Source organism: Giraffa tippelskirchi, chromosome X (assembly GCF_054371585.1).
Source record: "Giraffa tippelskirchi isolate mGirTip1 chromosome X, T2T-mGirTip1v1.2.pri, whole genome shotgun sequence".
Lineage (NCBI taxonomy): Eukaryota > Metazoa > Chordata > Mammalia > Artiodactyla > Giraffidae > Giraffa > Giraffa tippelskirchi.
In genome coordinates, this window is record NC_137289.1 from 69471424 (window position 1) to 69497730 (window position 26307).

Genomic DNA, 26307 nt, shown 5'->3' on the forward strand with positions numbered 1-26307 from the left:
GTCTATTTTATCTGAAATGAGTATTGCGACTCCTGCTTTCTTTTGGTCTCCGTTTGCATGGAATATGTTTTTCCATCCTTTCACTTTCAGCCTGTGTGTGTCCCTAGTTTTGAGGTGGGTCTCTTGTAGACAGCATATATAGGGGTCTTGTTTTTGTATCCATTCAGCAACCCTTTGCCTTTTGGTTGGGGCATTCAACCCATTTACATTTAAGGTAATTATTGATAAGTATGATCCCGTTGCCATTTACTTTGTTGTTTTGAGTTCGTGTTGAAACATCCTTTCTGTGTTTCCTGTTTAGAGAAGATCCTTTAGCATTTGCTGGAGAGCTGGTTTGGTGGTGCTGAATTCCCTCAGCTCTTGCTTGTCTGTAAAGCTTTTGAATTCTCCTTCATATCTGAATGAGATCCTTGCTGGGTACAGTAATCTGGGTTGTAGATTATTCTCTTTCATTACTTTAAGTATGTCCTGACATTCCCTTCTAGCCTGAAGGGTTTCTATTGAAAGATCAGCTGTTATCCTTATGGGGATCCCCTTGTGTGTTATTTGTTGTTTTTCCCTTGCTGCTTTTAATATTTGTTCTTTGTGTTTGATCTTTGTTAATTTGATTAATATGTGTCTTGGGGTGTTTCGCCTTGGGTTTATCCTGTTTGGAACTCTCTGGGTTTCTTGGACTTCTGTGACTATTTCTTTCCTCAATTTAGGGAAATTCTCAACTATTATCTCCTCGAGTATTTTTTCATGGCCTTTCCTTTTATCTTCTTCTTCTGGGACTCCTATGATTCGAATGTTGGGGCGTTTCATATTGTCCCAGAGGTCCCGGAGGTTTTCCTCATTTCTTTTGATTCTTTTTTCTTTTTTCCTCTCTGCTTCGTTTATTTCCATCATTCTATCTTCTACCTCACTTATCCTATCTTCTGCCTCCGTTATTCTACTGTTGGTTCCCTCCAGAGTGTCTTTTATCTCCTTTATTTCATTATTCATTCTATATTGATTCCTTTTTATTTCTTCTAAGTCCTTGATAAACATTTCTTGCATCTTCTCAATCTTTGTCTCCAGGCTATTTATCTGTAACTCCATTTTGCTTTCAAGATTTTGGATCATTTTTATTATCCTTATTCTAAATTCTTTTTCGGATAGATTCCCTATCTCCTCCTCTTTTGTTTGGCTTTGTGGGCATTTCTCATTTTCCTTTACTTGCTGAGTATTTCTCTGCCTTTTCATCTTGTTTAGATTGCTGTGTTAGGCGTGGCCCTTCTGTATTCTGGTAGTATGAAGTTCCTCTTTGTTGTGGAGGTTCCTCACTGCGGTTGGGGTTGGACAGGTGGCTTGTCAAGGTTTCCTGGTTGGGGGAGCTTGTGTCGGTGTTCTGGTGGGTGGAGCTGGATTTCTGCTCTCTTGAGTGTAATGGAGTGACCAGTATTAATTTTTGAGATGTCTATGGATTTGGTGTGCCTCTGGGCAGCCTGTATATTGATGCTCAGGTCTATGTTCCTGCGTTGCTGGAGAATTTGCGTGGTATGTTTTGCTCTGGAACTTATTATCTCTTGGGTGGAGCTTGGTTTCAGTGAATTTATGGAGGCTATTGGATGGTCTCTTATTAATTAATGTTTCCCCTGGCTTTCAGTCTTATTCTTGCAGTAGCCTCAAGACTTCTCCTTCCATACAGCCTCAATAATAAAACTTTTAGGTTAATGGTGAAAAGATTCTCCACAGTGAGGGATACCCAGAAAGGTTCACTGAGTTACATGGAGAGATGAGGTGGGGGGGGTGGGTTGAAGTGACCAGGAGGGGAAGAGGGGAATTCAAATGTGGAGAGAGCAATCTAGCCAGTAAGCACTTCCCTCTGTGCTTTCCACAGTTTGGAACCCTCAGAGTGATTCACAGAGATACATAGAGAGGGGGGAGGAAGGTAACAGAGGTGAGCATGAGTAGGAAGGGAGGAATTAAGAGGGGAGAGAGATATCTGGGCAGTATCCTGTTCCTGAAGTGTTCTCCGGTACCCAGAACACCCTCAGAGATTCACAGAATTGGGTTGAGAAGAGAAGGAGGAGGGTGGGAGATAGAGGTTCCCTGGGGGAGAAGAAAGAGCATCAATAGGGGGAGAGAGTGATCAGGCCAGTGATCACACTCCTGAGTAAAAATGGGTCCTAAAGATTGGGTTCTTAAATGTACAAAGTTGATATCAAATATGTAAAACACAGATTAAAAATCTAGAGTAGAGGTTAGACTCTTATAAAACTTACAATCTAAAAAAAAAAAAAAAAAGAAAAAAGGGAACAGTGTAAAAAGAAAAAAAAAACAGTAAAACAGTAAAAAAAGAAACAGTAAAAAAATGTAGAACAGGAAAAAAACATTAAAAAAAAAAACACAAAAGGTATAAGATATATGTATGTAGTTTGCTTCAAAAATAGGGGTTTTTTTTTTTTTTGCAAGTTAATAGTGGGTTATGAAAATGAAAGTTAAAGGTGTAATAGAGGACTTGAAGAAAAAGGAAAGAAGAGAAAAAAAAAAAATTTTAATTAAAAAAAAAAATTAAAAAAAAATTAAAAAAAATAATAATAGTAAAAAATATATATATCCCAGACTTTCTCTGGAGCTGTTGTGAGCAGTGTGGGATCTGCTCAGTTTTAGATAGATCCTTATTCCTGCTTATACTTTTCAAGATCTGTAGGTCCTTTTTAATGCAGTCGGTATTAGCTACAGGGATCTTAATCTGTTGGCCTGTCCCTTCCAAAGCACTTCCCTCTGTTTATTTGGCTTCTGTTTGGAGATCTCTTCAGTATCTAATTTCCGCCCTGCAACAAAGCGGTGGAGGTGATCTCTTTAGGTTCGCTTGTTCAATCGTGCTGTGGGGAGGAAGGAACACTGCAATTCTGGCGTGTGTGTGGTAAGCTCGCAGTGTCTCGGCCGCACTGGGTTCGCCCCCGCTCACGGCGTGTGTGCTTTCCCCGTCTACCCTGCTCAGGCTTCAGGTTACTCGGCCGGGGAGCGGGCCCTGAGCTGCGTGCACTTCCCAGGACTAAGCCGCTCAGGTTCAGGCTCCCGGTTACTCCACAAAGGCGCAGACTCGATTTTGCCCGCGGCTTGTGCCATTCCTGGTCGGAGCTGCCCAGGCGGCCAGGAGTTTGGCGAGGGCGCTGTCCCCTGTTGGGGCGGTGCGGCTTATCACCTCCCTGGTCCCCGCCTCGGTTTACGGGCGCGCCCGGCTCCGGTGTGCTTTGTGTCGGTTCTGGGGAGCTGGTCTCTGGCTGCGACCCTCCCGGCTGCTGTCGACCCTCCGGGATCTCAGGCAGTCTTTGCTTAAAAACTGGGAGCCTGTTTGCAGTTTGGTAGGGGGTGCCCTCTCTGGAGCCGAGTTTGCCCCTTTCCGGCTCTGGCGGGCCCCGCCTGCCCGCTGTGTCCGGCGGGGGATGGCGCAGTCCGCAGCCGGCTAGCTCTCCTCTGGTATCGCTCAGTCCTTTGTTCTGTGAGCGGGCCGGCAGTGCCTTAGAGTTGGGCTTTTCGCGGGATAGTTCTCTCTCTCTCTCGCTGTCCCACAGTTTAGGTTACTATCTCACGTTAGCTCCCTCAGATTGCCCTCGGGGCACTCGGGCCCGGTCCTTACCCTAGGCAATGCCGCCCGCTCCTCTCCGTTCAGCCCCCACTTGCTGGTGGCGGATGATGCGAGCGTCTGGGGTTCTTTGCTGGGAGTTGCTTTAGGCACGTAATCTGTCGATTTTATTTATTTTTTCCTCCCAGTTACGTTGCCCTCCGAGATAAAAAATCCTCCCCCACACCCGCCGGTGAGAGGGTTTCCTGGTGCTTGGAAATTCCTCCTCTTTTACGACTCCCTCCCCGGGACGGGTCTCCGTCCCTAACTCTTTTGTCTCTCTTTTTATCTTTTATAATTTCTCCTACCTCTTTTGAAGATAATGCGCAGTTTTTGTGAAAGCCTGACGTCCTCAGCCAGCCTTCAGAAGTAGTTTTGTGAAGTTTGGTCAGCGTTCAGATGTTCTTTCGATAAATTTGTGGAGGAGAGAGTGGTCTCCCCGTCCTATTCCTCCGCCATCTTCTGCTCTCCCCCTGAATTGTACATTTTAAATGGGTGAAATGTATGATACATTGCATTATATCTCTTTAAAGCTGTTTTTAAAAAGTATGCTAAACAGTTTTGGTTTAAAACCAGGCTTTGCTACCTAGCAGCTTTGTAGCTCTTTACAAGTAATAATCACATTAAGCCTCAGTTTTCCCTTTTATGAAATGAGTATCAGCATCATTACCATCATCATCATCATCTCTACCACATGCAATTCTTATAAGGGTTATTTGACATAACATTTGTAAAGTGGTAAGCATGGCATCATGCATAAAACAATTAACAAAGTATTTTCTTTGGGCATCAGTTTCCTTATGTACATAGTTAAAGATTTGTACTAAATAGATTTGAAGTTTTCTTTAGAGTTTTAATTAACAATTACATGATTCAAACCATAAATATACTACATTTATATAAGAATATCATTGATCAATATATTTCACAAAGCAATCTATATTTTAATGTTATTGAAAATTAAATTAATATTTTAGTCCAATAAGTCATGCTTATAAAAAATGATTTTACTGCTGAACTTCTCAAGGCTTTTTTGGTGGCTCAGCAGTAAAGAATCTGCCTGCAATGCAGGAGATGTGGGTTTGATTTTTGGCTTGGGAAGATCCCCTGCAGGAGGAAATGGCAACCCACTCCAGTATTCTTACCTGGAGAATCTCATGGACAGAGAAGTCTGGCAGGCTACAGTCCATGAGGTCACAAAGAGTCAGACATGACTGAGCACAGCTATCTATCTACCTGTCTTCTCAAGGCTACAGAATATTTATTATGTGTTTTATTATTATTATTATTATCATTATTTTGCTACATCATGTGGGCATGCGGGATCTCAGTTCCCTGACTAGGGATTGAATTCATGCCCCTTGCAGTGGAAACATGGAGTCTTAACCACTGGACTGCCAGGGCAGTTCACAAACATCATTTTCAAACCTGAAATACTAAGGGGTGCCATTTAGGCAAATAATGACCAAAATTTTATTCTCTGTTCTGCTACAATTACAACCGTAGATATCATAATCTTGTAGTTGTTATTAATAGTAAATTTAATTATTATTTTACTATTTATAAAAAATTGTGCTCAGAAAATATTTAAACTGTACATTCTAAAAGAACATTTTGTTTTTACATGAAAACTAATATTTATTTACCAAACATGTATAAAGCAAAACAAAACATGGAGCATGTGTTAACTTAAACTGCTAGAATAATTTGAGTCCCAGGGCCATATATGTAACAGGGTTTTCTAGGCAATAATCAAAAAATTGGAAAGGTCCTGTAACACTGAGGCATTTGGAATTCATCATCACTTTATAACTGTGAAAAACAGGAAGTGGTTGCTCATTCTGTGATACCCTCAAAGCAATATTTCCCACAATACAATTTGAGATGATTTTAAATGCTTAATTAGTGGGTAGAAATTTGGTCAATGGAGAGATCAGTGAAGCAGCCACACAAGAAATAAAAGCACATCTTCTGATTGTGCTCCACAGGATTTCAGAGTTTCGAGTCTTTGACTGGGAAGGAGACTCTTTGAAGAAAGCATGCTCATAGAGGAGAAATTTAATGCCTTCCTCTCTATGTTCCAGAGTATCACATTCTGGGGCTGGAACAATACCACAAATCAGAAGCAATAAGTAATGGTAGGAAAGGCAAATGATTTCAGACTTGAGACAGGTAAATGAGTAAATCTGGAAGGTTATAAAATATTAGAGAGTGGTGAGGAACTTTACATGCACCATGCAAAGATATTCAAATTCTAGAGACTTTTAAAATCACTGTGGGGACCAAAGTAAATTACTTGAATTTAGTTCATTTTCTGCCAGTAGAAGCCTCTGTCAACTAAACTCACAGAAGGATTGTGAAATATGATTTAGCCTGAACTTTTTTCTAGCTAAACACAAGAATTTTGAGAAATGCAAATAACAGTGAAAATTAATATGAGTTTTGGTGCTTGTGCTATAAACAGGAGATCGTCCTATGCAAAATTTGAAATAGGATAATATTCTTTTATCCATTTATCCTCCTTTCTTCTTCTTCTTTTTCTTCCATTCTACCTTCTTCTCCTCTCTACCTATCCTTTTTACCTACCAAAACCTATTTTCTCAGGCAACTTCCATGTCCACTCCCTTATTTCTCTTTTCACTCTTCCCTTGACTCTTAGAATCCTGTGGGAGTGTCTGATTAGTTAGTTAGTATGCAAATAACACCACCTTTCCAATCTAAACCTCTGATGTCTTGTACAAAGAGGAGTGGGTAATGTGTTAAAATTCTGGACCATGGAGTTTAGTTGAAAGTGAAAGTGTTAGTTAATCAGTCCTGTTTGACTCTTTGTGACCCCATGGACTGTAGCTCGCCAGGCTCCTCTGTCCATGGAATTCTCCATGCAAGAATATTGGAGTGGGTAGCCATTCCCTTCTCCAGGGTATCTTTCTGAACCAGGGTTCAAACAGAGGTCTCCTACATTGCAGGTGAATTCTTTATCATCTGAGCCTCCAGGGAAGCCAGGAAGTTTAGTTAGGGGAGTACTTATTCAGTGTTTTAAAAGAGTCATATATTTAACCTGTGATGATGGCTAGAATGACACAGGAGTTGAGGGAAGGGATTGGAAAGACATCTTGTAACATTGCATATTATGCTCTGCATTATTTTAAAATTTACTGACTATTTACCTATACAAAATCTAGAAAAACTTAGGAGAAAAATGGAGAAAGCTTCACTTAAACAATACATTTGAAAGGTGGAAAACGTGTAATTTTCACTTTTTTTTTCAGTAGTCAACCACACTTTGCCACAATTAAAGCCAATCTAGATAATTGTTTGCTTGTCATATGTTACAGGGTAAGTAAGATCAAAGTTCTATAGTAAGAAAATCATAATTCATAAGATTTTCATACAAAAGTAAGAACAAATAACAGATTAGAAGATTCATATACTTATGTGAGTGTACAAAAAAATTGTGGCCAAGTGATCAATGACATAAGATGTATCTATAGACATGGGTAACATTTTAACATAGCCCTCTCTTTTATGTTTCTACACTATTTTTCATATCAGGTACCCTTAGATAAAATGTTATGTCTGTAATGTCTTAAGTAAATTATATAATTGTTGAATGTTTCAGAAATTAAGTCAATTTTAACTTAAATAAATTAATCATCAAGGAAATATTTTATTTCCATATTTTTAATTTTAAAAATCTAAAAGGAAAAGATATTTTGTTGATAGAATGATCAGGATCAATTGACAGAATTTTTGTTACTGCAAAATTAAAATTAGGAATTTAGTCAAATTTTACTTTATAACTAAGTAAAATTTGCCTAATGGCAAATTAAGAAAATGAGAACACTGGAGAGAAAATGTCCTTTAAATATCAGTGAAATGGTATCTCAATAACAAATTAACTGGTAACTATTGGGTACTAAGTAGATTTCAAAAAGGTGGTGTAAATGTATAGTCACATATATGCATGAAAACACACACACAGAGAGCTATTTTAATAGCAATTAATTGGACTTTTTGAAAAATACTTGTGAGGCCTTTATGATAGACTTTTCTAATGCAGTTAGTAGTTATTGTATTTTAATTTAAATATTTATATGTTTAAGGCAAATATATTAGAAAGAATAATTGCCAGAAGAGATTTTGTTCTGTGCTCATTTCTGCAGACATCTTTCTAACGACAAACACACTTCTTTCAGAAGAGCTGCTAGCCTTCAGTTCTGTTATAATATTTATTCTTATACATGATTGCAAGGTGGTGAGAAGCAAGTATTATAATAACTCCATTATAAATTAATTTCACAGGTGCACTCAAAAGATAGACTAAAGGAACATGGAAAAGGATACTGAGATTGTAGATACCAGATAGAGATTTAAATAAGCCAAAAAATTGGTTTTTTAGATCTTGAATCTAGAGAGTTTTCCATGAGGAAGGACAAGCATGGAAACCAGCAGAAATGACTTGTTAAAAACACAGTGTTTAAAGAGAAACAAAGGTTACAGATGTCCTGACATTATGTGCCAGCTTTTAATCACAAGATTTTTGAAACCTAAGCAAACATATAGTTTTAGCAATTTAGAAAATTCCTTCAAATGCATATTATTTTGCAATCTAAAATAATTTTATGAAGAGTATGACTTTATATAAATTCTTTAATCCTTTGGGAGTCTTAAGGAGCACAGAGGAGTCTGACCTTTGAGCTTCTTTTACACTGGCCTAGGAAGATTATCCTATCACTCGGTACAGATAGAACTTCTTCCCCCAGTGATAAAGAAACATTACTTTGTACCTTGTACCATTTTAAAACCATGTAGGAAAAACAAGGGCATTAATCAGAACAGAAGATTTTAAATATTCATGAACTAGTTTGGATGGAACAATACAACTTTATTAAGCATTCTTGTGCTCCTGTGAAAACACAATGTCCCTTTCATGATACTATCACACCATTTCTGCTGTGAGACTCATTTACTTCATTGCTTAATATTAAGACTTATTTCTTAGACTAGTATTCAAGGCTTTTTATATACTCTCTTACTCATCCTGTCTCTCACTATTACCATTGAAAGCTCTTTGTTCTAGTCAAATAAAATATAATTGGTATTAACCCCAAAGCTTAACTTTTTTTCAGAATACATTTCCTCTCCTTTACCAAATTTTTCTGTAGTATCTTCTAGTACTTCTTTATGCACCTAACATTCTAGCAGTGAATGAAATACTACCTTGTAGGATATATATTATTTTCAATAATTATGCTTGTTTCTTTACCTGTCTTTTATAACCTTGAGACAGATGTCCTTGTATTATAATTTCTTTTGGTTTTTCTATCATCTATCATTGTGATCATTATATAAATATTCAAGATACTTAAATTGAATCTGAACTCAATGTTTGCTTTATCATATATAATCAATGATTTGGGGAAATTGAAATTAACCTAGCTTAGGAATCAAAAACCTCCATATGTGATTTGTTTACTATGTTATTAACATGACAGTTTTGTTGGAATAGTAATGTTGAAACTTTTACATTCTCTTCTATGCAGATCAGTGCTGCTTACTTAGTGGGTGTGGACATGATTTTATATAATACATACAGCTAGAATATGATCACTTAATAACAGACTCAGGAAAAGCAACATTCAGCAATTGGGACAAACCGTCTTAACTTTCTGCCTCTCCTTCAACAGTTGTTCAGGTGCCTGCCTTACTTCATCAGTTGGAAATGACAAGACATGACTGTTTAAACTTACAAACTTATTGTTTAAACAAACAATGTTACATGTTAACATTTGGAAATTTTTAATGTCCAATCTTTTGACTAGTTGTAAGTATTAGAGTCCTTATGCCTAGAAATTGACTTAAGTTCTTCCATGAGAATGCCTATGATAAAACAGTTTTCTGTTTTTTTTTTTCTGGGATGAATTTAAAGGGGCATTAAAGTCAGTTTTAATCAATATTTAATTTGCCTTAAGACCTCAAGGTAAGGAGATGAAAGGAAGTCAATGAAGCAAGAACGGACGGAGTTGGACACACTAGCTCTCATTGTGGTTTAAACAGCAGAATGGGAAAGTGTGTCAAAATTAAGAGTATAAAAGTTTAGAAAATGATTTTTTGTACAAATCAGTGCATAGAGAGGGCAATAGGAAGATATTAAACAGGAGATACCAACATGTGTTGAAATAGTTCAATTTAAATATTTTAAATTTTTTTTTTCCAGAAAAACATCTATTTCTGCTTTATTGACTATGCCAAAGCCTTTGACTGTGTGGATCACAATAAACTGTGGAAAATTCTGAAAGAGATGGGAATACCAGACCATGCGACCTGCCTCTTGAGAAGCCTGTATGCAGGTCAGGAAGCAACAGTTAGAACCGATTCAAATGTATTTTTTTTAACGGCTGAGTAATATTCCATTGTGTATATGTACCACAGCTGCCTTATCCATTCGTCTGCTGATGGACATCTAGGTTGCTTCCATGTCCTGGCTATTGTAAACAGTTCTGCGATGAACATTGGGGTACACGCGTCTCTTTCAATTCTGGTTTCCTCGGTGTATATGCCCAGCAGTGGGATTGCTGGGTCATATGGCAGTTCTATTCCCAGTTTTTTAAGGAATCTCCACACTGTTCTCCATAGTGGCTGTACTAGTTTGCATTCCCACCAACAGTGTAAGAGGGTTCCCTTTTCTCCACACCCTCTCCAGCATTTATTGCTTGTAGTCTTTTGGATAGCAGCCATTCTGACTGGTGTGAAATGATACCTCATTGTGGTTTTGATTTGCATTTCTCTAATAATGAGTGATGTTGAGCATCTTTTCATGTGTTTGTTAGCCATCTGTATGTCCGGCGGGTGTGGGGGAAGATTTCTTATTTTAAATATTTGAAAGCATGATTAAACAAAGAAATTAAGTAGATAAAATCAAAGGAGTGGAACTCTATTTTCAAAACTTTTTGGTTAACTTTTCTTCTCAAGCATGCTGCAAAGCAGAATAGATGGATGAAACATGGTCTAGTACCAGACCAAATAAGCAAGAAGTTATATTCATAGAAAGAAAATTGTTTGGAATGTGACCTGGACAGTGAGGTTATATCTATTCTTACATGAAGTTCTGTCTTAATTTAATGCTTAGAAGAAATTCAGACATGAGTATAGTTTAATTTATTTTGCTGACTCTAAGAAGATAGGAGAGGACTAACTCAAAGAGAAGAGTAGCTTTTATATGTAGCCTCCTCAATGATTGGGGACAAAGTATTTTGGATTAATTGATGCCATTATATGAATTCATGATTTTGTGTTAAGGGGGAATTAGATTAAGGTAAAACTGATAGTTGAAAGCATAAATTTAATTCTTAAAAATAATTTAAAAGGATAGAAAGCATTTCCCTTTTATAGTGAAAATAATCATGGGATAAAAAATAGTTATCAAACTCAATTTTGCAAGGTGAACAAGTCATAGAATTCTATTGCAAAACAATGTGGATATATTTAACACTATTGTGCTATACAATTAAAAATGGTTAAGATGAAAAATGTAATGTTATGTGTGTTTTAACCACAAGAAAAATACAATATATTAAAAAATAAATACCAAGGATGCTGAAGATATTGGGAAAAACTGAGAAGAGGTATTGTAGGCTGAACATAGCTGGGGGCAAACTCAGATATGGACTTTTCCATTTGAGTCAAATATTTGAAAATAAATCATACATAATGATACAAAATTATTAAAGGAAAAAAAAATTTAGCAATGAACTAACTTTTTAAAGGAACTTTTGTTCTACCATTCTTAAATACATATATATGAATTCTTGGTCTAAGTTTATATAATTAAAACTGCTAACTATACATATGCCCATTTGTTTATGTCATAATAAATTTTCTTAAGCTAAGAAAATACAGATTAAACCTATTTTAATTTTACTTAAAACTTTTTAAATTTATTGAAGTATAGATTTAGTGTTATTTTTATTTCTGTGTACAACAGTGATTCAATTATATATATATGTATTCTTTTTCATATTCTTTTCCATTATGGTTTATCACAGGATATTGAATAGAGTTCCCGGGGTTATGGCCTTGTTGTTTATCCACTGTATATATAATATTTTGCATCTGCTAATCTTAAACTCCCAATCCTCCCCTCACCCATGGCAACCACAAGTCTGTTCTTTATGTCTGTGTGTTGTTTCTTTTTGGTAGATATGTTCATTTTTGTCGTATTTTAGATTCCATATATAAGTGATACCTTGCGTGTATATGTGCTAAGTCACTTCAGTCATGTCTGACTCTTTGTGACCCTGTGGACTTGTAGCCCACCATGTTCTTCCATCCATGGTGTTCTCCAGGCAAGAATACTGGAGTGAGTTGCCATGCCCTCCTCCAAGGGATCTTCCTGACCCAGGGATCGAATCCATATCTCTTATGTCTCCTGCATTGGCAGGTGGGTTCTTTACTACTAGCACCACCTGGGAGTGATATAATCTGAGTGATATAATATAACCTGAGTGATATAATATAAAACCATAAACTTTAGACAGGTTGCCAGGATTATTGGAATAATGCAGTTATTTTGAATTCATTTGGTATTTGCTTAAAAGAGACAATGTTTTATATTTTTAATGTAGCATTTTTAAAAACAAAGCAATGATAATTTTCAATTTTTTCCTTCAATTACATCACTGTTTTATTGTCATACTTTATTAATAATGCTATATGTTTCCATGAAATTAAATATATACTACAGGGATGGGCCAGAAGGAAAGGCATGGTCTAGGATGATTATCATCACTTCTCTCCTGTTTCTCTCAGTCAGCTCAGGAGCCGTCCAGTCTCGGGGGAAGCAAAGGGCTGAGAAAGGAGAAAGGAGAGGAAATGGAGGGTGAAGACTTAAAGGTTCTGCTTTCTAGTACCAGAAATCCCACCATGGCTTTCAGGCTCATATTGGAAAACAGATACACCCAAGCCATCATCTGGAGAAGGCAATGGCAACCCACTCCAGTACTCTTGCCTGGAAAATCCCATGGACGGAGGAGCCTGGTAGGCTGCACTCCATGGGGTTGCGAAGAGTCGGACACGACTGAGCGACTTCACTTTCACTTTCACTTCACAGGGATGGGATTGTGTTGCTTGCCAATAACAATATGTGAATGATTTTTTAAGATGAAATTTCTCACTATTTTTGAAATAGATGAGTAGATTGTACAAGCAAGCTGTAGTTGATATCTTCATCAAGAAGGTCAGGGTGTTTCCATCTCAGTCTACTAGGAAATTTTAAGAGAAAGTTACAATAGTGATAACAGTTCAGGGGTCAAATATCTAGAATTCTGGTGTTACTCTGTTATTAGAGTAGACGTGTATTCACCTGAGACATAATTCTCACTTTCAAATATTTGCAGAGGTCTATCTCAGGCTAAAATTATAGAAACCTACCTTTTGGGACCAATGCAATTCAGAGGAAGAAAGAGACAAAACAGTGTTTTTTTGTATTCATAGTAGGCCCTCATTGTTCCAGAAAGAATTATCTGGATGTAGGTAACCCATAGGTTACCCATAAGTAACCCATCCTATGGCATTTAGAGAGGAACCTTTCACCAGCATGTGGCATGGTTTGAATATCATAGTAACACATTGGGGAGGACTGCTCTTAGCAGTTCTGCATTAATCAAAAGAGTTCTGAATTGTTCCGATTCACTGAAAAAAACAGTATTCAGTGATCTGCTTTCTTTTGAGCATGAACAAAGGCTTTTTTCATCTCTGTCAAGGAAAGTGGAAACAGTGTATGTTAGTCTGGAAAAGAAATGGCTTTAATGAATTTCACAAGCTCATAAATCTGGAAGTGACCTTGAGAGGTCAGCTGAACTGCACATTTAGACCACACCTAAGCCAGTCCTGGAGAGATGAGACTCTGCCCAGTCAAATGAGTTCTTGAAATTCTTTGGCAATAGAAAGTAAATGAATTGTGAGATCTTTCTCTCCAAGAATAATATCTCTTGTTTTGTGTGTGGATCCCTGGTTCCTCCTTAGGAAATCAATGAAAATTCTACTTGTTTAAGATTTTATCAAACACAAAGTGGATAAAATATTAACCAACCTTTCTTAAAGCAATATATATTGTAAAAGATTAACTATTAGAAATATTTAAATTAATATGATATTTAGGGGAAACAATAAAGAACATAGCATTGCTTTTATCTTTCCTCAGTTTGTTTTTCATTACTTGATGCTATTTTATAACATATTTAAATTGGGAATAGTGAACTGTGTTATGTTTTTCTCACTTTGGCATTACAGTCATTACTTAATATTATTGCCATTATAGCATTTATGGGTGAATTCAATTTCAAATATATATATATGAAATATGATTCTATTATTTTCTCTTAGAAATGCAAATCACATTTTTTTACCTATCAGCAGAAACCCTGGTTTGAGGTCAATGTTTATAATTTCCTATAGCAAGCCTGCCATAATGCTTTCTTTGGTTCATTACTTACTTTTATACCTTTGGAAGTAAGAATTCTTTTGAGTATGTTAATGTTTTAAGAAGTCAAAGTTATATTTCATTTAAGTAGTAAAAATTACAGTATGAGCATATTGTTTTATATTCTTTAAAATGAATCTCCTTAAATGCCCATTTTTAAAATTTTTATCAAAAAACTTTGTCAAAGGGAATTTGTCCTATTAGAAAACTATCTGAGAAACATTTGTTTAGTATAATGTAACAGTTTTATATTTCAGACCAAGTTCAGAAGACACTAACACATATGCATTTCTTATGAAGCTGCTAGAAATTCCTTATAATATAATACTATTTTTACACATTTGTTGTTGTTGTTCAGTCACTCAGTTATATCCAATTCTTTGCAACCCCATGGACTGCAGCACCCCAGGCTTCCCTGTCCTTCACCATCTCCCGGAGCTTGCTCAAACTCATGTCCATTGAGTCAGTGGTGCCATCCTACTATCTCATCCTCTGTTGTCCCCTTCTCCTTCTGCCTTCAATATTTCCCAGCATCAGGGTCTTTTCCAATGAGTCAGTTCTTCATGTCAGGTGGCCAAAGTATTGGAGTTTCAGCTTCAGCCTCAGTCGTTCCAATGGATATTCAGGACTGATTTCCTTTAGGGTTGACTGGTTTGATCTCCATGAAGTCCAGGGAACTCTCAAGAGTCCTCTCCAACACCACAGTTCAAAAGGATCAATTCTTTGGCACTCAGTTTTCTTTATAGTCCAATTCTCACATCCATACGTGACTACTGGAAAACCATAGCTTTGACTAAACAGACATTTGTTGACAAATGATGTCTCTGCTTTTTAATTTGCGGTTTAGGTTGGTCATAGCTTTTCTTCTAAGGAACAAATGTCTTTTAATTTCATGGAGTAATTTGATTTCTGTAATTATTTTGGAGCCCAAGAAAATAAAGACTCACAGTTTCCATTTTTCCCCCATCTAATTTGGCATGAAGTGAAGAGACTGGATGCCATGATCTTCATTTTTTGAATGTTGAGTTTTAAGCCAGCTTTTTACTCTCCTCTTTCACTTTCATCAAGAGGCTCTTTAGTTCCTCCTCACTTTCTTCCATAAGGGAGTTGTCATCAACGTATAAGAGGTTATTGATATTTCTCCCAGCAATCTTAATTCCAGCTTGTGCTTCCACCAGCCCAGCGTTTCTCATGATGTACTCTGCATATAAGTTAAATAAGCAGGGTGACAATATACAGCCTTGACATATTCCTTTCCCAATTTAGAACCAGCCTGTTGCTCCATGTCTGGTTTTACCTATTGCTTCTTGACCTGCATACAGATTTCTCAGGAGGCAGGTAAGGTGGTCTGATATTCCCATCTCTTTAAGAATTTTCCACAGTTTGTTGTGATCTACACAGTCAAAGGCCTTGGTGTAATCAATAAAGAAAAAGTAGATGAACTTTTGGAATTCTTTTGCTTTTTCGATTATCCAACAGATGTTGGCAATAGGATCGCTGGTTCCTCTGCCTTTTCTTCTTCTTTTTTTTTTTTTAAGTAAATTTATTTATTTTAGTTGGGGGCTAATTACTTTACAATATTGTAGTGGTTTTTGCCATACATTGACATGAATCAGCCATGGGTTTACATGTGTTCCCCATCTTGAACCCCCCTCCCACCTCCCTCCCCATCCCATCCCTCTGGGTTATCCCATTGCCCCAGCCCTGAGCATTTGTCTCATGTATTGAACCTGGAATGGTGTTTTGCTTCAAATATGATAATATACATGTTTCAGTGCTATTCTCTCAGAATGTCCCACCCTCACCTTCTCCCTCAGAGTCCATAAGACTGTTCTATGCATCTGTGTCTCTTATTCTGTCTCACATATAGGGTTTTCGTTACCATCTTTCAAATTCCATATATATGCATTAGTATACTGTATTGGTGTTTTTCTTTCTGGCTTCACTCTGTATAATGGGCTCCAGTTTCATCCATCTCAATAGAACAGATTCAAATGTATTCTTTTTAATGGCTGAGTAATATTCCATTGGGTATATGTACCACAGCTTCCTTATCCATTCATCTGCTGATGGACATCTAGGTTGCTTCCATGTCCTGGCTATTGTAAACAGTGCTGCGATGAACATTGGGGTACACGCGTCTCTTTCAATTCTGGTTTCCTCGGTGTGTATGCCCAGCAGTGGGATTGCTGGGTCATATGGCAGTTCTATTCCCAGTTTTTTAAGGAATCTCCATGCTGTTCTCCATAGTGGCTGTATTAGTTTGCATTCCCACCAACAGTGTAAGAGGGTTCCCTTTTCTCCACACCCTCTCCAGCATTTATTGCTTGTAGACTTTTGGACAGCAGCCATTTTTGACTGGTGTGAAATGGTACCTCATTGTGGTTTTGGTTTGCATTTCTCTAATAATGAGTGATGTTGAGCATCTTTTCATGTGTTTGTTAGCCATCTGTATGTCTTCTTAGGAGAAATGTCTGTTTAGTTCTTTGGCCCTTTTTTTTGATTGGGTCGTTTATTTTTCTGGAATTCAGCTGCAGAAGTTGCTTGTATATTTTTGAGATTAATTGTTTCTCTGTTGCTTCGTTTGCTATTATTTTCTCCCATTCTGAAGGCTGTCTTTTCACCTTGCTTATAGTTTCCTTTGTTGTGCAAAAGCTTTTAATTTTAATTAGGTCCCATTTGTTTATTTTTGCTTTTATTTCCAATATTCTGGGAGGTGGGTCATGGAGGATCCTGCTGTGATTTATGTCAGAGAGTGTTTTGCCTATGTTTTGCTCTAGGAGTTTTATAGTTTCTGGTCTTACATTTAGATCTTTAATCCATTTTGAGTTTATTTTTGTGTATAGTGTCAGAAAGTGTTCTAGTTGTATTCTTTTACAAGTGGTTGACCAGTTTTCCCAGCACCACTTGTTAAAGAGATTGTCTTTTCTCCATTGTATATTCTTGCCTCCTTTGTCGAAGATAAGATGTCCATAGGTGCTTGGATTTATCTCTGGGCTTTCTATTTTGTTCCATTGATCTATATTTCTATCTTTGTGCCAGTACTATACTGTCTTGATGACTGTGGCTTTGTAGTAGAGCCTGAAGTCAGGCAGGTTGATTCCTCCATTTCCATTCTTCTTTCTCAAGATTGCTTTGGCTATTCGAGGTTTCTTATATTTCCATACAAATTGTGAAATGATTTGTTCTAGTTCTGTGAAAAATACCATTGGTAGCTTGATGGGGATTGCATTGAATCTATAGATTGCTTTGGGTAGTATACTCATTTTCACTATATTAATTCTTCCAATCCATGAACATGGTATATTTCTCCATCTGTTTGTGTCCTCTTTGATTTCTTTCATCAGTGTTTTATAGTTTTCTGTATATAAGTCTTTTGTTTCTTTAGATAGATAGATATATTCCTAAGTATTTTATTCTTTTTGTTGCAATTGTGAATGGTATTGTTTCCTTAATTTCTCTTTCTGTTTTCTCATCGTTAGTGTATAGGAATGCAAGGGATTTCTTTGTGTTAATTTTTGTATCCTGCTACTTTACTATATTCATTGATTAGCTCTAGTAATTTTCTGGTAGAATATTTAGGGTTTTTTATGTAGAGGATCATGTCATCTGCAAACAGTGAGAGTTTTACTTCTTCTTTTCCTATCTGGATTCCTTTTATTTCTTTTTCAGTTCTGATTGCTGTGGGCAAAACTTCCAAAACTATGTTGAATAGTAGTGGTGAAAGTGGGCATCCTTGTCTTGTTCCTGACTTTAGGGAAATGCTTTCAATTTTTCACCATTGAGGCTAATGTTTGCTGTGGGTTTGTCATATATAGCTTTTATTATGTTGAGGTATGTTCCTTCTATTCCTGCTTTCTGGAGGGTTTTATCATAAATGGATGTTGAATTTTGTCAAAAGCTTTTTCTGCATCTATTGAGATATTCACGTGGTTTTTATCTTTCAATTTGTTATTGTGGTGTATTACATTGATTGATTTGCAGATGTTAAAGAAACCTTGCATTTCTGGGATAAAGCCCACTTGGTCATGATGTATGATCTTTTTAATATGATGTTGGATTCTGTTTGCTAGAATTTTATTAAGAATTTTTGCACCTATGTTCATCAATGATATTGGCCTGTAGTTTTCTTTTTTTGTGACATCTTTGTCTGGTTTTGGAATTAAGGTGATGTTGGCCTCATAGAATGAGTTCGGAAGTTTACCATCTTCTGCAATTTTCTTGAAGAGTTTGCGTAGGATAGGTGTTAGCTCTTCTCTAAATTTTTGGTAGAATTCAGCTGTGAAGCCGTCTGGTCCTGGGCTTTTGTTTGTTGGAATATTTCTGATTACAGTTTCAATTTCCGTGCTTGTTATGGGTCTGTTAAGATTTTCTATTTCTTCCTGGTTCAGTTTTGGAAAGTTATGCTTTTCTAAGAATTTGTCCATTTCTTCCAAGTTGTCCATTTTGTTGGCATATAGCTGTTGGTAGTAGTCTCTTATGATCCTTTGTATTTCTGTGTAGTCTGTTGTGATCTCTCCATTTTCATTTCTAATTTTGTTGATTTGATTCTTCTCCCTTTGTTTCTTGATGAGTCTGGCTAATGGTTTGTCAGTTTTATTTCCCTTCTCGAAAAAACAGCTTTTGACTTTGTTGGTTTTTGCTATGGTCTCTTTTGTTTCTTTTGCATTTATTTCTGGCCTAATTTTTAAGATTTCTTTCCTTCTACTGACCCTGGGGTTCTTCATTTCTTCCTTTTCTAGTTGCTTTAGGTGTAGAGTTAGGTTATTTCTTTGGCTTTTTTCTTGTTTCTTGAGATGAGCCAGTATTGCTATGAATCTTCCCCTTAGCACTGCTTTTACAGTGTCCCATAGGTTTTGGGTTGTTGTGTTTTCATTTTCATTCATTTCTATGCATATTTTGATTTCTTTTTTGATTTCTTCTGTGATCTGTTGGTTATTCAGGAGCGTGTTGTTTAGCCTCCATATGTTGGAAATTTTAATACTTTTTTTCCCTGTAACTGAGGTCTAATCTTACTGCATTGTGGTCAGAGAAGATGGCTGGGATGATTTCAATTTTTTTGAATTTACCAAGGCTAGATTTATGGCCCAGGATGTGATCTATCCTGGAGAAAGTTCCGTGTGCACTTGAGAAAAAGGTGAAATTGATTGTTTGGGGGTGGAATGTCCTGAAAATATCAATTAAATCTAACTTGTCTATTGTATCTTTTAAAGTTCGGGTTTCCTTGTTAATTTTCTGTTGAGTCGATCTATCCATATGTGTGAGTGGAGTATTAAAGTCTCCCACTATTATTGTGTTATTGTTAATTTCCCCTTTCATAATTGTTAGTATTTGCCTTAAATATTGTATTGCTTCTATTTTGGGTGCATATATATTTATAATTGTTATATCTTCTTCTTGGATTGATCCTTTGATCATTATGTAGTGTCCTTCTTTGTCTCTTTTCACAGCCTTTATTTTAAAGTCTATTTTATCTGAAATGAGTATTGCGACTCCTGCTTTCTTTTGGTCTCCGTTTGCATGAAATATCTTTTCTCAGCCCTTCACTTTCAGTCTGTATGTGTCCCTAGTTTTGAGGTGGGTCTCTTGTAGACGGCATATATAGGGGTCTTGTTTTTGTATCCATTCAGCCAGTCTTTGTCTTTTGGTTGGGGCATTCAACCCATTTACATTTAAGGTAATTATTGATAAGTATGGTCCTGTTGCCATTTACTTTGTTCTTTTGAGTTCGTGTTTAAACTTCCTTTCTGCGTTTCCTGTTTAGAGAAGATCCTTTAGCATTTGTTGGAGAGCTGGTTTGGTGGTGCTGAATTCCCTTAGCTTTTGCTTGTCTGTAAAGCTTTTGAATTCTCCTTCATATCTGAATGAGATCCTTGCTGGGTACAGTGATCTGGGTTGTAGATTATTTTCTTTCATTACTTTAATCCTCTGCCTTTTCTAAATCCAGCTCGAACATCTAGAACCTCACAGTTCATGTACTGTTGAAACATGGCTTGGAGAATTTTGAGAATTACTCTGTTAACATATGAGATTAGTGCAACTGGTGGTAGTTTGGATATTTTTTGGCATTGCTCATTTTGGGGATTGAAATGAAAACTGACCTTTTCCAGTCCTGTGGACACTACTGAGTTTTCCAAATTTGCTGGCACATTGAGTGCACCACTTTCACTGCATCATCTTTTAGGATTTGAAATAGCTCAACTGGAATTCCATCACTACCAGAAGCTTTGTCTGTAGTGATGTTTCCTAAGGCCTACTTAATTTTTCAGTCCAGGGTATCTGGCTCTAGATGAGTGATCAACCATCGTGCTTATCTGGGCCATAAAATCATTTTTTTGTATAGTTTCTGTGTATTCTTGCCACCTCTTCTTAATCTCTTCTGCTTCTGTTAGGTCCGTATCATTTCTGTCCTTTATTCTTCCTATGTTTGCATGAAATGTTCCCTTAGTATCTCTAATTTTCTTAAAGAGCTCTCTAGTTTTTCCCCTTCTATTGTTTTCCCCTATTTCTTTGCATTGAAGGCTGTCTTATCATATTTTACATATAGTAATATACATGTTTCAATGCTGTTCTCTCAAATCATCCCACCCTCACCTTCTTACATAGTCAAAACGTCTGTTTTTACATCTGTCTTTTTTGCCACCTTGCATATAGGATGGTTGTTACTGTTTTTCTTAATTCCATATACATGAGTTATGTATTGGTGTTTCTCTTTCTGACTTACTTCACTCTGTATAATAGGCTCCAGTTTCATCCTCCTCATTATAACTGACTCAAATGTGTTCTTTTTTTTAATAGCTGAGTAATATCTCACTGTGTATATGAACCACAACTTCCTTATCCATTTGCCTGCCGATGTATATCTAGGTTGTTTCTATGTTCTAGCTATCATTCACAGTGCTGCAATGAACATTGGAGTACATATGTCTCTTTCAGTTCTGATTTCCTCAGTATGCGTGCCCACCTGTGAGATTGCTGGGTCATCTGACAGTTACATCCACAGTGTTCTCCATAGTGGCTATACGAGTTTGCATTCCCACCAACAGTGTAAGAGTGCTCTCTTTTCTCCACACCTTCTCCAGTATTTATTGTTTGTAGACTTTTTGATGGCACCCATTCTGAGTGGTGCGAGATGGTACCTCATTATGGTTTTGATTTTCATTTCTCTAATAATGAGTGATGTTGAGTACCTTTTCATTTGTTTATTAACCATCTGTAAGCCTTCTTTGGAGAAATGTCTGTTTAGCTCTTTGGCCCACTTTTTGATTGAGTTGTTCATTTTTCTGGTATTGAGCTGCATGAGCTACTAGTATATTTTGGAGATTAATTCTGTCAGTAGCTTCATTTGCTATTATTTTCTCCATCTTGAAGGCTGTCTTTTCACCTTGCTTATAGTTTCCTTCATTGTGCAAAAGCTTTTAAGTTTAGTTAGGTCCCATTTGTTTACTTTTGTTTTTATTTCCATACTCTGGGAGATGGGCCATAGAGGATCTTGCTGTGATTTGTTTGAGTTTTGCTGAGTTTTATAGTTTCTGGTCTTACATTTATATATTTAATTCATTTGAGTTTATTTTTGTGTATGGTGTTAGAAAGTGTTCTAGTTTCTTTCTTTTACAGATGGTTGACCAGTTTTCCCAGCACCACTTGTTAAAGAGATTGTCTTTCCCCACTGTATATTTTTACATCCTTTGACAAAGATAAGGTGTCCATACATGTGTGGATTTATCTCTGGGCTTTCTATTTTGTTCCATTGATCTATATTTCTATTTTTTGTTCCATTGATCCATATCTATATGGTACAGTAGTACCATACTGTCTTGATGATTGTAGCTTAATAGTATAGTCTGAAGCCAGGAAGGTTGATTCCTCTAGCTCCATTCTTCGTTAACAAGATTGCTTTGGCTATTTGAGTTTCCATACAAACTGTGAACTTATTTGTTCTAGTTCTGTGAAAAATATCATTGGTAGCTTGATAGGGATTGCACTGAATCTACATATTGCTTTGGGTAGTATACTCATTTCACTATTTTGATTCTTCCAATCCACCAACATGGTATTATTTCTACATCTGTTTGTATCATCTTTGATTTCTTTCATCACAAGAAAAAACATCTAATAAACAACCTAACTTTACACCAAAATCAACTAGAAAATGAAGAACAGAAGAACCCCAAAGTTAGTAAGAGGAAAGAAATCATAAAAATCAGAGCACAAATAATTGAAAAAGAAATGAAAGAGACTATAGCAAAGATCAACAAAACTAAAAGCTGGTTCTTTGAGAAGATAAATAAAATTGACAAACCATTAGCCAGACTCATCAAGAAAAAAAGGGAGAAGAATCAAATCAGTAAAATCAGAAATGAAAATGGAGATATCACAACAGACAACACAGAAATATAAAGATCATAAGAGACTACTATGAGCAGTTATATGCCAATAAAATGGACAATTTGGAAGAAATGGACACATTCTTAGAAAGTATGAGTTTCCGAAACTGAACCAGGAAGAAATGGAAAATCTTAACAGACCCATCACAAGCACGGAAATCAAAACCATAATCAGAACTCTCCCAACAAACAAAGCCCAGGGCCAGATGGCTTCACAGGTGAATTCTATGAAAAATTTAGAGGAGAGCTGACACCTATCCTACTCAAACTTTTCCATAAAATTGCAGAGGAAGGTACACTCCTAAACTCATTCTATGAGGCCACCATCACCCTAATACCAAAATCAAACAAAGATACCACAAACAAAGAAAACTACATGCCAATATCACTGATGAACATAGATGCAAATATCCTCAACAAAATTTTAGCAAACATAATCCAACTACATATTACAAAGATCGTACATCATGACCAGGTGGGCTTTATTCCAGGGATGCTAGTATTCTTCATTATTCACAAATCAATAAATATGATTCACTATATTAACAAAATGAAAATAAAAACTATATGATTATCTTAATAGATGCAGAGAAAGCCTTTGACAAAATTCAACACCCATTTGTGATAAAACCCTCTCCAGAATGCAGACATAGAAGGAACATATCTCAACATAATAAACGCCATACGTGACAAACCCACAGCAAGCATTATCCTCAATGGTGAAAAATTGAAAGCATTTCCTCTAAAATCAAGAACAAGACAAGGGTGCCCACTCTCATAACTATTATTCAACATAGCTTTGGAAGTCCTAGCCACAGCAATCAGAGAAGGAAAAGAAATAAAAGGAATACAGATTGGAAAAAAAGAAGTAAAACTCTCACTGTTTGCAGATGACATGATCCTCTACTTACAAAACCCTAAATATACAAAAGAAAACTAGTAATCAATGAATATAGTAAATTTGAAAGATATAAAATTAATACACATAAATCCCTTGCATTATTATGCATTAACAATGAAAAAACAGAAAGAGAAAGTAAATAAACTGTCCCATTCACTACTGGAATGAAAAGAATAAAATACTTAGGAATAAATTTACCTAAAGAAACAAAATAACTATAGATAGAAAAGTATTATTGTATTCTTTTGACAGAAATTGCTACTTACTCTACATATTGATGTTTCTGTTACCTTAAACTCTAGAAGAAACTTATTGAGCATTTTTAGTATAAAATAACAATAACACATTTTGCATTGAACAGAGCACTGAATTTGGAATTGCCAACCTCAGCTTATTCTTCAGTAAATTTTCTTTTCTTTTTTTTTTAAATTTAATTTATTTAGTTTAGTTGGGGGCTAATTACTTTACAATATTGTAGTGGTTTTTGCCATTCATTGACATGAACTTTAGAATAAAATTATACAATAATATATTACACAATTATGCTATAATATACAATGATACTAAAAATACATTACAATTTTTATATAATATTATTTGCTTCAAAGGAATGTTTTAAGAATAAGATGGGATAGTATATATGTAAGTGCCTTATAAATCGTGTAAGGTCTGTGGTTAGGGAAGAATAGCAGCCACCTTGTAATTCACTTTTATTCCCATAAACTTGCACAATTCATGAGAAAGGTTTAGGGAAGGAACATAGTGAGGGAGAGAGAATAAAGAGTCAAGTGACTTTTTAATTTGTTATTTTTCAAATGCTCAGGCTGATATCTCCCTTCTCATATTGTTGCCTCACATTTCCTGTTCACTGGCTGTTCACCCTTTGTATGGTTTTCATATATTAAAGCAATATTATTTTCCATATGATAATTTTGAAAATTATTTTCTGCTTAGATAAGATGAAAATTGGCAGGTGAGTGAAAAATGAGATAAAGCTTCTGAAACAATTCCCTTAAACTTTGAGAAAGAGTGGAAACAAGGTAATATTGACAACCACTGAAATTCATTATTATTGCATATTAATAGTTGGAAACTGTAAGTTTCATCCTCTTATTTTTATAGTTTTAAACCTTTGCATGTAGGCAAAAGCTATTTATGTCTGATAAAATTGCTAATTTACAGAACTTCAAATGACCCATGAAGTTTATGAAGCCTGCGACCATGATGCTAAGATCATGATAGAACACAGAATTTACTAAGACATACAATATACATTTAAAAAAAAACTACAAGTAATCTTTTTTATCTCCCAATATTTTAGATATCTAGAACATGGTAATTTATCACTCAAGACAAATAAGTGAGCAGATTAAAATGCTTTATAATCTGAAAATGTCATTTTAATTTCATAATTGTAGTATAATTACACATCTTACTAGAATATTATGATTATATATTATGTACATATTAAAAATTACAGCACCAGTTTTATATCTTACAATTTTTTAGCGATTTATGATTTTCTGTTGTAAAAGTTACTTTTAATAATTTGTAATAAATTAAATATAAACGTTCCTTTACTATAAAAGCATCAGTGAATAATGCTACATTCCTTTTATTAACTGTTATTGCTCAGCTTTTTTCTAGTTTTTGAATGAACTTAATTTTAAACTTCTCATCAGAAAACTTAATAAATAAGTTTCCATTATCACTATCAGTGTTGATTTTCTAACACATGTAAGGTGTTAAATAAAATCAATTATTTTTAATATTAGGCAAAGTTTAATTGAGGGTAGTTTCATACAATAGCTTAATGCCCCTAATTAAAATGCCCCCAAATGCAGATTGATCTCAAGAGACAGTTGTCATGGAGGAAATTTTTAAGCAAGGAAAGATGAGAAGACCAAGTTAGAAGTGTTTACATGAATCTGAAGGCATGGAGTTGCAGAAGAAAATTATTCAAGTTGCCCAGGCTGTATGAAATGCTTAACAAAAGTTTCCAGGAAAATCCATTAGAAAAGAAACTCTGTAGTATGATATAGTAAGAAAAAATGGGAAATAAAATACACTTTGACATTATTTTTTAAGTCGACAAATTTTTACTTTGCTTCTTAGTCTTTTTACAGTATATAAGGAAAATTTGTTTTTCCCCTCCATGCATTATGTTTTAAAGGCTGGAGCATAATAAACTCTTGTAAGCTGAATATCAGTTCACCCCTTGTTTTTTTTTTTTTTTTCTGGTTTACTTGTATGGCATGTAATGTTTTACCTATGCATAAAAATATATGTAATAGGATTTTGCTGTTCAATCCAGAAGACATGGATTTGATCCTTGATCCGGGAGAATCCCACATGCTTCAGGGCAACTAGGCCCGTGTGACAAGACTATTGAGCCTGTGCTCTAGAGACTGGAGCCACAACTACTGAAGCCTGCATGTCCTAAAGCCCATGCTCTTCAACTGGAGAAACCACTGCAATGAGAAGCCCATGCACCACAACTAGAGAGGAGCCCCCCACCACTCACCATAACTAGAGAAAAGCCTGGCAGCAATGAGGACCCAGCACAGCCAAAAATAAATAAATAAATAAAATTATTAAAAAATGAAAAAGGTAAGTGTTTAATTGAATGAGCAACAATGATGAGATAATTGCTCTCATATGTTTAGCAATACAGATCATATTATAAAGCATATGAGTGTTTATATATAAGTGAACAGCATAGCGTCAAGCCATTTTCTTTCTTTTGTTTTTTGGTTTTCATTAACAAATTAATCAGCCAACATTTTTAACCTGTGTAATATCAAAATAGCTCTTTAATGACTCCCATTTCTATCATAATCAAAGATTTAAAGGTTGACTTGCTAGTAAAGCTCAATCGCTTTCTGTAAATTTTGGAGAAGTGGCAAGAGGTTGCTATTTTATTATTTATTTAGGCTCTTTTATTATC

General features: G+C 35.8%; 1 long non-coding RNA gene across 1 annotated transcript in view; it reads right to left on the bottom strand.

The window, feature by feature from the left end:
- Window positions 1-874: 874 nt before the first annotated feature.
- LOC145537032 (uncharacterized) overlaps window positions 875-26307 on the bottom strand; it is a 172652-nt gene continuing 147219 nt past the window's right edge. Inside the window, exon 2 of the long non-coding RNA XR_014076139.1 lies at window positions 875-1390. This is a non-coding gene — a long non-coding RNA (uncharacterized LOC145537032). The remainder of the gene's footprint in view (window positions 1391-26307) is intronic.